Genomic DNA, 13,659 nt, shown 5'->3' with positions numbered 1-13,659 from the left:
CGCCCCTCCAGTAACACTCAGTTTGTTCTCTGTAGTTAAGAGTCTGTTTCCGGTTTACCTCTCTCTCTTTCCTCCTATGTTCATTTGTTTTGTTTCTTAAATTCCACAGGCGAGTGAAATCATACGGTATTTGTGTTTCTCTGACTTACTTCACTTAGCATAATACTCTCTAGCGATTTTAGTGTTAGTATTTCTTGTGGTTGCTCTGTGTGGTGCATTTCAACAGTTGAAAGAATAAGGTGTGTTATAATTAGAGTATTGTTTTGGAGTCTTGTTTTGACCTGTTTATTAGTCAGTGTATGGTGTGCTTGGGTTGTCTTCCAGGTTTGTGCCATGATTCCATTTTATGAACAAGCCCTCTACTGCAATATGTATTAAAATCTGTTTCTGTTCCTGTTGCTGTATAACGAACCACCCCAACTTACTGACATAAAGCAAGTATTTGATTATACTTGTAGATTCTGCGTTTAGGAAATCAGGCAGAGCTCATTAGGGATGGCTTATCTCTGCTCCACGAAGTCTGGGGTGGGGGGCTCACTTGGGAAGGCCGTGGGGATTGATGGCGTGTGGGGAGCAGTGGAATCAACTAGGGCCGTCTTCACTCATGTGATGGTAGTTGGTGCTGACTCTCCACTGGGGTCTTAGCTTGGCCGTTGGCTAGAGCACCAACACAGGGCCATGCCATGTGGCCTCTCCTTGGGGCCTGGTTTGGGCTTCCTCACAGCATGGCAGCTGGGTTCTCAGAGTGAGTGTCCTGAGAGAACCAGGAAGAAGCAGTGTGGTCTTTTATGAAAGTTTCAGAGGCCACACAGTGCCACTTCTGCCTTAGTCACAAGCCTGTCCAGATTCAAGGCGATGGAGCATAGATTCCATCTCATGAGAGGAATATCAGAACATGCAGGACAGGAGATGTTGTGGCCAGTTTTGGAAAAATACAGTCTGTCTTGAGGCTTAACCAGGAGGCCAATTATGAGGCCAGTTGGCTTAAAGAATCCAGAGTACTTATAAATTTTGGATGTGCTCTGAAGTGAGGGTCTCATTTATTTATTAAAGGACTTGATTGGTCTCGACCTTTGTTGTACTGAAATTTTGGTTTGTTAGAACTGGTAAGCTCTCATTCACTTAAGAAGCCCCGATGGAATACTGACTCTGTGCAAGACTCTTACTGCTGTCGGGGCAAACCAACATACCACAAGGAGCCTTGTAGCCACAAGGTGAATATGAATTACAGTTGGCTTTCAGTTAACTGGTCTCTGGAGAGGAAGAAAGCCAGTGACAATCCCTAATGATAGTTACAATAAAACTAGTCAAAACAAGACACAAAATGCATTTAATGCAAACGTATTCGGTTAGCATTGTAGTCAACATTCAGGAACACATGTCCCATTGCACAGACCTTGTCTAATGCATTAATTGTTATCACAACTAGCAATTCTTAAATACTGCATCCATTCAATATAGTAAGGCCCCGAAGAGTAAAATACCATTTAATTTGCAGTGTAACCCCCTGAGGCAGTTTCCTTTTTTTAGAGAAGAGAGAGTAGTGGAGAGGGCAAGTGACACAAGCTGGCGTTTGTACCCAGACCTTCTGCTCCCACGGCGCATGCTGAAGGTGACAGGACAGGTCCGTAGAAAGCTGGGACTAGAGCCCACATTCTGGGTATTCCCTTTGGCGCTTTTGCTTCCAGATTCATGGTTTTCATCCATGTTCCATGAGTCTTCGGGGTCCTAAGGAGGTCTTGGGACTGAGTGTAGAGATTGAGAGGGAGGTAAAGCTCATATGACTTTGGGCCCTTGTCAAAATTCCAGCCATTACAGCTTGCTTTGAGATTATATTATATTGTTTTATACCATACTATACTACACTATACCATCCTATATAAAACACAGTGTACTATAAAATAATATAACATTTATATGTATTTAATATTTAACATATTATGCTTATACTACATAATATAATATACAGTATTCAATATCCAAGAGTATGTGGGGTAGGTGAGAGGTATTCAGGCTTTTAGAACAAAATTCTCCCTTCAAAATTTCTTTTAATGGTTATTTATTTTTGAAAGAGAGACAGTGTGAGTGGGGGAGGGGCGCAGAGAGAGAGAGAGAGAGAGAGAGAGAGAGAGAGAGAGAGACAAAGAATCTGAAGAAGCCTCCAGGCTCCAAGCTGTCAGCACAGAGCCCGACGAGGGGCTCGAACCCATGAACCACATGACCATGACCTGAGCCGAAGTCAGACACTCAACCGACTGAGCCACCCAGGCGCCCCTAAAAATCCTGCCTTCAAATGGAATTTTACATCTCTATCTGTGTCTATATTGTTTCTACCTAAAGTTTGAATTTCATTCAGTTCAATTGAATTTCCACTCAAAATTCAAACTTTCAGAACAAAACCTTTTCATTTGAAGGAAGTTCGGTTTGATTCAGATCTTACCTTTGTAAGGTTTACCTGAAGCCTTTCCTTCAAATGAAAGTTTGCATTTATAGGTATAATTTCCACTTAAAGTTTGAATTTTATTCAGTTCAATTGAATTTCTCCTTAAAATTCAGACTTTTAGAGCACAGCCTTTCCTTGAAATGGAAGGGTTTCTTTCGTTTGAAAAGTTTGAACATCTCTGGTCTGTTCCACATCTTGTCTATTTTTAGTGCACAGATCTGGTCCGTAAGTGGTACCACAGTTATCCTAATTCCAGCCTCAAGATCTCAGTCACTAGCTAAAGTCTTCTCTGGTGGCAAGAGGTGTGTTAGCATCTGCTATGGAAAATAACCTTTAAAGTGCCCCTGCAAGCACAAATCCATAAAACTGAAAGTCATAGGAAAGGGAGAGAGGGTTTATCCAATTTTTAAAAGACTTTTGAAAATGTGATTTAGATCTTATGTCTGTTGGGTTATCCGACTGATTTAGTATGTAAATAGGTCCCAGAAAGAGTGATCTCACCGTGATCTTTGTTTTCAGTTTACCTTTTCATACCAAGTTTTCTTGACGGAACGTGATTAAAAAACCTTAACACGTGATAATCACCTTCTTTAGCAGACTGCAGAGTTGGATAGAAGTATCCAGCAATTGTTTGCTTGTGATGAAGGAAATGTGAATTTTCTGGCACGAGAACATTTTTTTTGGCTCATGTCCAAATTGTAGGGTGATTACAAACTTGACAGAGGTTAAGTAGGCCTTAAGACGTAGGGCTGTCGTGTACGGCTGTGCAGGTTGTGTATTGCACAACTGTTAATGGCATTTCCTGGAGTTGTGCAATGTGGCAGTCCTGTCAGGAGGTCATGGATTCCAGCTTCTGTTGATCCTGAAGCATGAGAGGGCTTAATGGCAGGCTTCAAGGTAGTAAGAATAAGAAGATACTGGGGGCCTGGGTGGCTCAGTAGGTTAAGCGTCCAATTTCGTCTCAGGTCATCATCTCGAGGTTCGTGGGTTCGAGCCCCACGTCAGGCTCTCTGCTGTCAGTGTGGAGCCTGCTTGGGATCCTCTGTCTCCCGCTCTCTCTGCCCCTCTCCTGCTATCTCTCTCTCTCAAAAACAAATAAACATAAAATTTGAAAAGAAGCTATCATGTGCTGTGATTTACAAAGGCGTGCCTCTCTGTACCTTCAGTGTTCTCAGTTTAGGGCATTTCTGGCGAGTACCTAGGAATAAAAAAGGAGTTGGTTTGAGATACTGTGCAGCTGTACTTAAATGGAAGATCCTGCCGAGAGATGAAGTTCACCTTCGTGCTGGTGACTGAATGGTGGCTGCTTGCTCATTTGTTTTGGGGTGTGTCCACAAAGTAGGTGTCTCCCATGCCTCAGCTTTTGCTCTCTGTTCCTAGTGGGTGAAATCCTGAGCACCAAGGAATGAGGTTTGGGATTATGGCAGGATTTATTAGTACCAAATCGAGAAAGTCAAGTTAAATTCTAGAATGAATACAGAATCGCAGGCCAAGGTGCTCTTTCAGAGAATTTCTTATAACTGAGCATGAGGGCAGCAGGGGTCTTGAGGGAGCATGGGTTTTAGGTGCACACGGGGTGCCTGGGTGGCTCAGTAGGTTAAGCATCCGACTCCTGATTTCAGCTCAGGTCATGATTTCACAGAATCTCCCTCTCCCTCTCTCTCAGCCCCTCCCCTGCTTGTGTGCTCACTCTCTTTCTGTCAAAATAAATAAATAAGCATCTTTAAAAAAGGCTTAAAAATGAAAAGAATTAGATGGACACCAGGCTTGTATCCTGGGTCACTGCCTGCCTTGGACAAGGTGCTTATATCACCCTCTAGCTGAGGGTGTTACAGGATTAGCTGATATTTAGGATGCCCTTTAGGTAAAAAAAAAAAAATTATATTACTGATTTGTGGTGTAATTTGGTATAATTATGCAATAAACCTCTTCCTTGGATTCATATATTCAGAGCATTTATCGAAAGCCTACCACGTTCAGCTGCCATGTGCTAGGTACTGGGTGTATAAAAGCAAACCAAATAAGCAAGGTCTCTGCCCTCGGAGTTGATAGTCTCCCCCCAGGTGCTGACCTGGGCTGGTGGTGGGGGAGGCAGAAGGAGGGCCAGAGGTGGTTTCTTGGTCTCCTTGGAGGTAGAAATGATAGAACAAGGAGAGCAGGAGGAACAAGGAGGCTGAAGTGAGGTCGCCTCTTAGTATCTGGCCATTTGGCTTGAGCAAACTGGGTGGGTGTTAATACCATCCTGGGAGAGGAGCCTTCTTTTTTGACTGGTTGGTGATGGAGTACAATTTGGACAAACCAAGTGTGAGATGCAATTGAGATATGCCAGTGACTTGCATATATGAGGCTGGAAGTCAGAGCACAGGTTTTCAGGAGCTGAAGTTTATTCTTAGAAGAAAGGGTCCCACAGTCCCCCTGCCCCCACAGTCCAGGACAGTTTTCCCAAGAGGCCTTCTCCTTGCAAATGCTTTTCTCTCTTTTCTGACCCCCACTTCTATCAATGCGCATTGCAATGCCACTGTTTGGGTGAAGGGCTCCCGCAGCTACTGAATCAAGGCCCGGGCTTTGGCCCACCTCCAGTGCTGGCTTGGCTTATCACCTACGACGCAGCATGCCTGCGACTCTTGTGACTTTGGTGCATGATCCCTGAGTTGCCTCCTGCCGGCCTCTGCCTGCTTCCCTAGGCATAAAGATCTGGGAGTCGTCGGCAAGTGGGTGGCATTTAAAACCTTGGCCCCGAAAGAGATCAGTCATGGGGAGGATACAGAGAAGAAAGGGTGCAGGGATGAGCCCTGTGAAAGTCCATTATTTACACATTTTTAGGAAGAGGAGCCTGTAGAGTGGATTTAAAAAGACCTCACCAGACAGAATGGAGGCACACCTTGAGAATGGGGTGTCAAGAGGCCAGAAGTGGGAGCATTTTAAGGAGCAAGGCCTTGTGTGTGGAGTTCTGTGGGAGGCCAAGTCAAATGAGGCCACGGTGTTGTGACCTGGATCTGGCAGGGTGGAGGGGGTGGGGGTCCTGCGAAGAGCTAGGGTGCTAGGGGTGGGAGCCTGCTTGCTGCTTGTTTTTATATGGCTTTATGATTGGTATCACCCAGTGTAGTACTTACCTACATTTTTGGTTGGTTGTGTTGGGTGGTTGATGGTTGTGTTCCTTTTGTCCCTCTGACTTAGGGTTGCCAGATAAAGTGCAGGACACTCCGTTAAATTTGAATTTCAGAAGAATAATTTTTTCGAGTATAAGTATATCCCAGAGATTGCATGGGACATACTTACCCTAAAAATTTTTTTATCTGAAATTCAAAGTTAACTGGGTGCCCTGAGTTTTTATTTGCTGAACCTTCCAGCGTGCGTCGAGTTGTACGCTTTAAAATGGCTACAACAGGGGCGCCTGGGTGGCTCAGTCGGTTGGGCGGCCAACTTTGGCTCAGGTCAAGGTATCGCGGTCTGTGAGTTCGAGCCCCGTGTCGGGCTCTGTGCTGACAGCTCGGAGCCTGGAACCTGTTTCAGATTCTGTGTCTCCCTCTCTCTGACCCTCCCCCGTTCATGCTCTGTCTCTCTCTGTCTCAAAAATAAATAAACGTTAGCAAAAAATTAAAAAAATAAATAAATAAAATGGCTACAACAGTGAATTTTATGTGATGTGAGTTTTAGCACACTCTCAAATCTGGCAACCCTATCCTAACTAGACGGTCATATAGAAGCTACCATATGGTCTGCTTCTGGGTTGAGTCTCCAGGACCAGTAAGAAATGCTAGCCTCCAAGGACCTTTCTTTCTCATGATAGCTACTGCTTCCATTAAGTTCCCTTAGAGCACCTCACAGAGTGCTGAGCACATAGTAGGCACTCATCCAACAGTACGAACTGCATTCTGTGCTGTGGTGAATGTTAGCTGTTAGTGGAAAAGCATGGAAGGACACTACCCTGATACCTGTGAACTGCTTTGAGAACGTCATGAAATGGGCCTCGCGGGGAAGTTTTCAGTGAATTAAGCGCTGTGGCACTTTTGGCTGTGTTGGAGGAACCAAGTGCTATCTCCATGACATATCTAATTCAGCCCTGTGGCTGTGAAGCAAATGGCTTTGCTGAATTCAGCACCTCCCAGTAATAGCAGCTTAAATGCAGCTGGCATCCGAGGGGCCATTAAGAATCTTGAAATGGCAGGGAACTCTTGGAAATGCCCAGGAATTCCAAGATAGCTGGGTTGTGTCACTTGCGCTCTTAATTCGTTATGACACTTTCTATGCCCTTTCCTCCTCCTTTCTATGAAGTAGAAGACTCCTAACCGAAAGACTGTATTTCAAATGATCCCTTTAGAGGCAGCTTCAAAGCAATTAAGTACGGGTTGAATCCAAAGTGTGTGAACCATTACCTATCAGCTAGGATTTAAAAGAAAAAAATTTTTTTTGTTCAATGTTCATTTATTTTTAAGAGAGAGAGAGAGACAGAGTGTGAGCAGGGGAGGGGCAGAGACAGAGGGAGTCACAGAATCCAAAGCAGGTTCCGGGTTCTGAGCTGTCAGCCCAGAGCCGGACGAGGGGCTCAAACCCGCTCATGTGAGATTATGACCTGAGCTGAAGTCTGACACTTAGCCAACTGAGACACCTAGGCACCCCTCAGCTAGGATTTTCTCTGAAGGTTATATTCCTTGGTTAAAAGCTGAGAACCTAAAGGTTAGGTTTAACTATCAATGAAAAGAATTTTTTTTCTTTTGTGGTTTTTTTTTCCCCCTGGGCTTCACCATTTACAAGGACTTTGCATCCCTACTTAACATTTGTTTACCTGGCAAGCTGAATGGAGCACATTTATTTTGCACTAGTTTATTGAGCCCTACTATGTGCCAATACTCGCTAATTTGTATTTTGTTGTAGGTTCTTGAACTGTGTCCTATGGTCCTTATAACCGGGTGGTTCCTTGAAAGGAAATATGGTTTTGGTGACTGCTTCACTGCTACTAACCCATCACATAGAGAGGTTGCCTGGGTAACAGGTGTGGGTCTAAGGCTCTATGAGAAGGTGGTAACATGGAAGAGGAATTTAACTTCTGTAAATGATGCCAAGGCAAACTTCTGTGCACCCTGCTTTATGAGCTCTTTCTTGGGGGGCAGTTTAGGGACCAGCAGAGCAGATGCCAGATTTCCTCTTGATCCCTGCAGGGATCTGTTGGCTGTCTGAGATTTCGGGTGCCTTCTCTTGATCCTCGAGTGCTGGGCCTTTTCTGAATGACATGGGAGTGGAGGTGAAGGTTGCCCCTCCCAATGCATCCATCTTTTCACCTGGCGAGCTCGTGGACACCAGGGTTCTGCTCTGTCACCGTTTGTCTGCTGGTTCCTGAAGCACGAGACACTTGACCAGCATTTCTTGAATCCCTTTCATGAACATGAATTGAGCTCTTATTATATGCTGTGCACTGGGATTGGGATATGGAAGATTTAGAGGCAAAGGGTCCAGCGCAGGGGGCACCTAGAGGGATTTACCCTCTAGCAGGAGGGATTATTACAGAGAAAGGACTGCAGATGTTTGGGGGTTGGCGTGCCATGTTGGTTTGGCTAGAAGGTCCAGCTTACATTCAGCATCGTCCTGGTTGGAAGATTCCCCTGGAGCCCGGGTCAGCCCTCGGATCCCCTCGGCAGCAGGGATCTCTGGCTTCATCAGACCCCCAACTTAGGTGTGCTGGTTTATTGAAGAACCCCCTCCCTGTCTTTTTAGATCTGCTTCCCCAATTTCTCAGTAAGTCCTTTGATTCCTTGAAGACTTCACTAATGAGAGCTATTAATAGTATTTGCAAACACTTCTCGGTCTTCAGAGGAATGGACTGCTACGTTTGCTACACCACTGTCTCCCCAGCCTCGTGAGGAACAACGTGGGCATTCTTTTCCCTTTTAGGCTTTCTCCCTTCCTCCCTCCTGCACTCACTCCCAGCCTCCGATGGCTGCATTTACGGCGAATCACGGAAATGTTGCTGATGTCAGCAGCACCGATACTGCATTAGAGGAGCCACTCTAAGGGGGAATTATCCAGAGGGTGATGCTAAGAGGCAAAGCCATTTTGCGGGGTGTTTTGTGGAAACCGTTTTCTCCCTTGCATGGATCTCGTTCATTTCTGCGACTTAGGAGGCACAGTGAAGGGAGAGCCATCTGAAAATGTTTTTCCCATCCCAATTTTTTTTTTTTTTTTTTTTTTTTGTAGGAGGTTTTAGTGACTCCCAAGCAAGCCGGAGGCACTGGGCGGCTGCACTGGAAATGCAGGTGGCTGAGGCAGCTTGCAAAGCACAATGTACTGGGGCGTTGGGACTCCGTCTCAGTGACCCTGTGACAAGGGCAAAGCGAGGGCACAGCTCATCCTACATAAACAGTTTGTTCTTAGAAAAATATGAATATAAACCAAAGCCCATGCTAGCTGTTCACGGAACTTGCTGTTCAAATGCTTTCCCCAGAAAATCCTTTTGTAAGTAGAGAGCTGTCTTGCAGGGGATTGTTCGATACAATTTCAGGTTTATGTACAGGAAGATACACCTCATTTCTGCATGACGTTTGTCCTGACAGCTGTCTCTGAGCAGGGAGACAGGGAAGCTTCCTGGCTGGCCCTGAGAGCCAGCTTGGGAAGGAAACCAGGGGGTTTCAAGTGGCAGCAATCCCCGAGGCTGTTCAATTTCCCAGCGACGTCCAGCAGCCTGGATCTGGTCTCCGAGCAGAGAGAAGGGGTAACAAAGAAGGGGGTGGCTCCAGGTGGCTCCAGGAAGGGATAGAAGGAAAGGGAGTTGAGTCTGTTAGCTGGAGAGTGAAGTGTTGAACTTGGCATCTAAGCTGGGCAGGGAAGGAAGAAAACACGGGACGGGCGGGGGGCACGCTAGACGGTGAGAGGTAGAGGTGGGACGTGTTATGGGGGTAATTATGTGGAGAGAGCCGGGTGGATAGGATGCTCAGGTCAGAAGTGGGTGTCTTTACCGGAGTATCTCTGGAGCAGGGACATTTCTTGTGAGGACGGCGTTCGGGATGTGGCCATAGGAGGAGGCCGTCGTGGTGGAAACCATCGGTGCTCCGCCAGCTCTTCCAGATCCGTCTTCCCTGCCCTGTGCACCCCCCCTCCAGAGTCTGTGCATTTCTCCCCTTGTCGCTTGTCCCTACGAAGAGTCCCTTTTCAGGAGATTTTTTTCGTGGTCTCCTGGTGCCTCTGGCCAGGATGCTCCTGGGCATTTTTGTCCCATTTCTGTAGCCATGACTGACTGGGTAAGAGAAGGCAAGCCTAGCTCCCTGGCCTCCAAGTGGGACAAACTTGGAGAAGCAATTGATGCTTCAGGGTTCCTCTGGGCTCAGGGGACAGGGCTTCACCTGGAGTCACACTCTTCCATGGTTTCTCGCACTTCCCTTCTCTGCCCTTATGGCCTTTTCCTGGAAGTGCTTCCTAAACAGATTGCTTGCCAACCAGTCTTCGTCTCGGGATCGGCTTCTGGAGGAACCTGGCTGAAGTGGATTAGAGATGATGGTCATGGTGATGAAATGAGGGAAATGGGAGGTGTGGGTATTGGAAAGATTGTCTGTGGAACAACTGAAATAACTCAGGAGGAAAGCAGGACCTGGACGGAAGCTTCAGGGAATCAAGGAGAGAAGTCGGCTGTACCACAGCCAGCCACAGGAAGAGGAGGAAGTGAAGGAACCAGAGGGTTTGGGTCTCAAAGGAACAGGGATTTGGACACAAGAGTGTGGAGTGTTATATTTCCGGGACAGTGTGGCCCTGACATTGTGGGTGAGGGAGATTGAACAACCTCTACCTGAATGCCACAGTCGGAGGACAGGGTCTTCCGGGGAAGCCCAGGTGTCCGTGAGGAAGGTGGAGGAAGGTTCCCTGAAGATGCTGAGGAAGTAGGGGAGGTCTTCAGTCCTGGTGGCCCTGAGGTGTCTTTGGAAAGGTTTGGGATGGAGGAGGGAAGTTTGGATCAGAGCAGACGAAGCAGAGAGTAGAAGAGGGATTAAAGCTACATTGACGGGAATCAAAGCTACAGGGAGGCTTACATCCACTGGCTTACTTGGCCGTTGCTCTTTTCAAAAGAATTGGGTTCTTCAGCCTCCTGGTAGGTGGTGGTTTGGCAGCCTGGACACTGAGTATAGAGCTTGTGATGTGCTCCTGGCACATAGTTGGCATGCATTTGTTGTAAGTGAATAAATGACACATCAAGTTTCTAAACGCCCCTCCCCTTTCATCCCCATAAAACATTCGTGCACTTACCACCTTTGTATTTTATGCTCTGATAAATTTGGAATTTCTCAAAGTACCTCCGGCTACTTCCATCACCACCATTGGGTAGGATGCAGTGAACACGTTTCCCAAGAAAGGGAGTTAGGCATGGGGTCATGGACTTAAGTCATAGGACCTTTCTACCTAATGGGTTAAGACATATTTTTCAGTTTTGTTTTCTACTGTGGATCTAGAAAAAAGAATTGCTTGGGTTGGTACAACTACTTGTGACCTACGTGCTTGAGACAGCCAATACCCAAGGGAGTTTGCTGGGGTCAGAGGGCAGCATGTGGAGGGTGAGGCAGGGCTGTGGAAGTAAGACGGGCCTGAGCACGTGGAACATTGGAGGCCATGTAAACAGCTGTGGGAGTAATTGTGCGGTTTTAAGCAGGAGCGGGACTGGAATTTTGGAAGGACCCCCTGGCTCCAGCCTGATTGGGAAGAGTCCCCTTCATGGAGCCCAGTGAGGAGAGGTAATTGCTGTTGACAAAACACCTGGGAAAGGCAAACCTCTGTCTTGAAGGAATGGGCCCTGAAGATGGTGTGTAAAAGACTTGGCCCCAGGGTAAAGGAGATATTTTGGGAACTGCAGCAGCTGACATTCTTTTTAATCCGAAAGGTAGGGGAAAAATAATCTTTTTTTTTTTTTTAAAAGTGCTTTAGTTAATTTAAATTATGGAGGAAAAAACGTAGAGCAAGAGACAAAATATGTTCTTCATGAAGCATTTTGGACCTAGACAACAGAACCCCAGCTGGGGCTGCGTGCCTTTAGGCCTTGACCAAATGAGTCAAGACAAATGGGTCCATCTCACCAGCATGGTGGAGTGTGGGGCTTGTTGGAAAACCACAAGGTAGGGAGCCCCAGATCTTGAAGGAGGAACCGGGCAGTGGGAAGTGCCAGGGCTGTCGTGGCCAGCTCGCATGGGCAAGGAGGAGCTCTGGTCCTGGGCTCTTCCTCGTCTTCCTTAGGAATTGAACAAATCATGAAGAGCTCTCCTTGGACTATTTATTGTCTGAGAACACCTCGACTCTGGATGTCTGTCTGTGGGGGTGGCGGAAAATACTATAGTACTAGGACTGCTCATACTACCAGATTCAATGAATTCTGCAGTCGGATTTTCTGTTGGGCAAGTGTGTGACATTGACCTCATAAATGTTGGTGCAAGGCAAATTTATGGATGGAGGCGTGAATGAATCCAGGAATGGAACAAATTAGAAGTAAGAGGATCTCAGCTGCCGGCAGTGTGCTGAGCTCCACACTGAGACACAGAGCGGAGAGGAAGGACATCTGATTATACTGGGGGTGGGCAGGCGGGGAGGACTTCCTGGAGGTGGTGACACACGAAGTGAGTTTTGAAGTAGGAGGCGATGCCAGCCAGATAAAGAGTGGGGAGGAGAAAGGTATCGGGAAGCAAGATGGCCCAGAGGGCGGCATTAGCAGGGCTCAGCACGCAGGGGTCCGGTGCTGCTGGGTTTGGCTGGGGCGAAGGTTGCCTGTGGGGGCGTGGCAGCGGGTGAGGCTGGAGAGACCGGCAGGCACCAGGTCCTGGAAGGAGCCTGCGCTTTTTTTTTTCTTTTTCCCCACCCTCCCCGCCCTCCCACCCCCCTCAACCCTCAGTTTGTTCTCAGTTTTTAAGAGTCTCTTATGTTTTGGGAGCCTGCGCTTTATTTGCATCACTGTGGTGTCTTCAGAGGGGCTGAAGTATGAGGTCCAAGCGTTCAGAGTCGCACCCGGGAGAGCGCCATCTGGCTGCCATGTGGAGGATGGATTTGAGGGGACAGGACCGGAGGCTTTCTAAGTGATTCCGGTGAGAGAAGACAGAGCCTTGCCCTAAAGAGAGAGGCGAGGACAGATGTGAGTCAAGGTGGCAGCATGTTCTCGGCTCCCTCCTCCCTCCCCTCCCCTTTCTTTCAGCCTGGTTTCCTCTAGTCTTGGCTCTCTGTCTCTAAAGGTCCTCAGAAATTTCCCCATGCCTTTTTCTTCCATCTGGAAAGAAAGCTTAGGTGTTTCGAGAGGGCTAGGAGAGAGAAATAATTAAACCCAAAGGGAGAGCCTTTGCTTTGGTGGCATTTGGGGGACAGGGCTTGCTCATTTAGTGTGTGTAGATGCAGAGTTGCTGCGTTCTTACCAGGACCAGCTTGACCAGCTTTAAGGCACAGCCATCAGATGGAAGCTGGGAGAACGAGGTTTGGCTGTTGGGGCCTCTGGAGTCAGAGCAAACATGCACATCCTGTCTGCCCTTCTTAGAGGATGGCAGAGGTGAAAGCAGCCTCTGGGACAACTGCAGGCAGGTGGGGCTCCCCATCACCCCTTCCCTCTTCCTGACACCCACCCTGTGCACTACCCCCAGGGAAGCCTTTTGAGGATTCCAGACTGAGCTTCCACCTGGAGCTCTCCGGAAGCTCTGAGCTATCCGTGCAGGTGGCCCTGGACCGATTCCAGACCTGGGAGGGCTGAGGGGGGGGAGGGCAGGAGTTCTTTGCTTCTCGCCAGTGTGTTGCAATCGCTTGTACTTTGCCTGGGTCAATAGGCAAAGTCACGTGACTGCGTGACAGCGGACCTCTCAGATGACCGCGTTCCACATTTCCAAGAAACCCTGAATCCCACGGATGTCGTTTGTTTCGAGCGGCCTGGAGGAGCGGAAGGCATCCGGGGTTAGGTGTGTGAAGACAGATCCAAGGATGCCACTGCTTGGAACAGGCTGGTCAGGGTCACCTGTCAGTGCCTCACCTGTCAAGAGGGGTAGATAATGACAACTGTTCTCCACAGGAGGTTTTGTGACGACGAACTAGGTTCACGCGTGGGTGAGACCCTCGTCAATTTTCCCACCGACTCTGAAGGCAGGGACGTATCTTACTCATTTCTGTGTCCTCAGGACCCAGCACAGTGCCCGGCTGACTCAAATGTTTGTTGACTGAGTGCAAGAATGGGTGATGCGGTAAGTACAGGGCCTGGGAAAGCCTGAAAACTTCAAAAC

The 13,659-nt window shown here is 47.6% G+C and overlaps 1 protein-coding gene across 4 annotated transcripts in view; it reads left to right on the top strand.

Annotated features, from left to right (window-relative positions):
• KCNK10 (potassium two pore domain channel subfamily K member 10) overlaps positions 1-13,659 on the top strand; it is a 128,584-nt gene that overhangs the window by 40,551 nt on the left and 74,374 nt on the right. The window contains exons 1-2 of one of the 4 annotated variants that reach the window (XM_053224801.1): positions 11,382-12,973; positions 13,558-13,620. The exons of 2 other annotated variants lie outside the window; for them this stretch is intronic. The gene's annotated coding sequence lies outside the window, so the exon portion shown is untranslated. Of the gene's footprint in view, positions 1-11,381; positions 13,621-13,659 lie in introns of those variants that run through there. One more of the 4 variants, XM_027066360.2, reaches the window with a different exon arrangement.

The sequence above is a fragment of the Acinonyx jubatus genome, chromosome B3 (genome assembly GCF_027475565.1).
Source record: "Acinonyx jubatus isolate Ajub_Pintada_27869175 chromosome B3, VMU_Ajub_asm_v1.0, whole genome shotgun sequence".
Taxonomy (NCBI): Eukaryota; Metazoa; Chordata; class Mammalia; order Carnivora; family Felidae; genus Acinonyx; species Acinonyx jubatus.
This window is presented reverse-complemented; position numbering and strand designations above follow the sequence as displayed.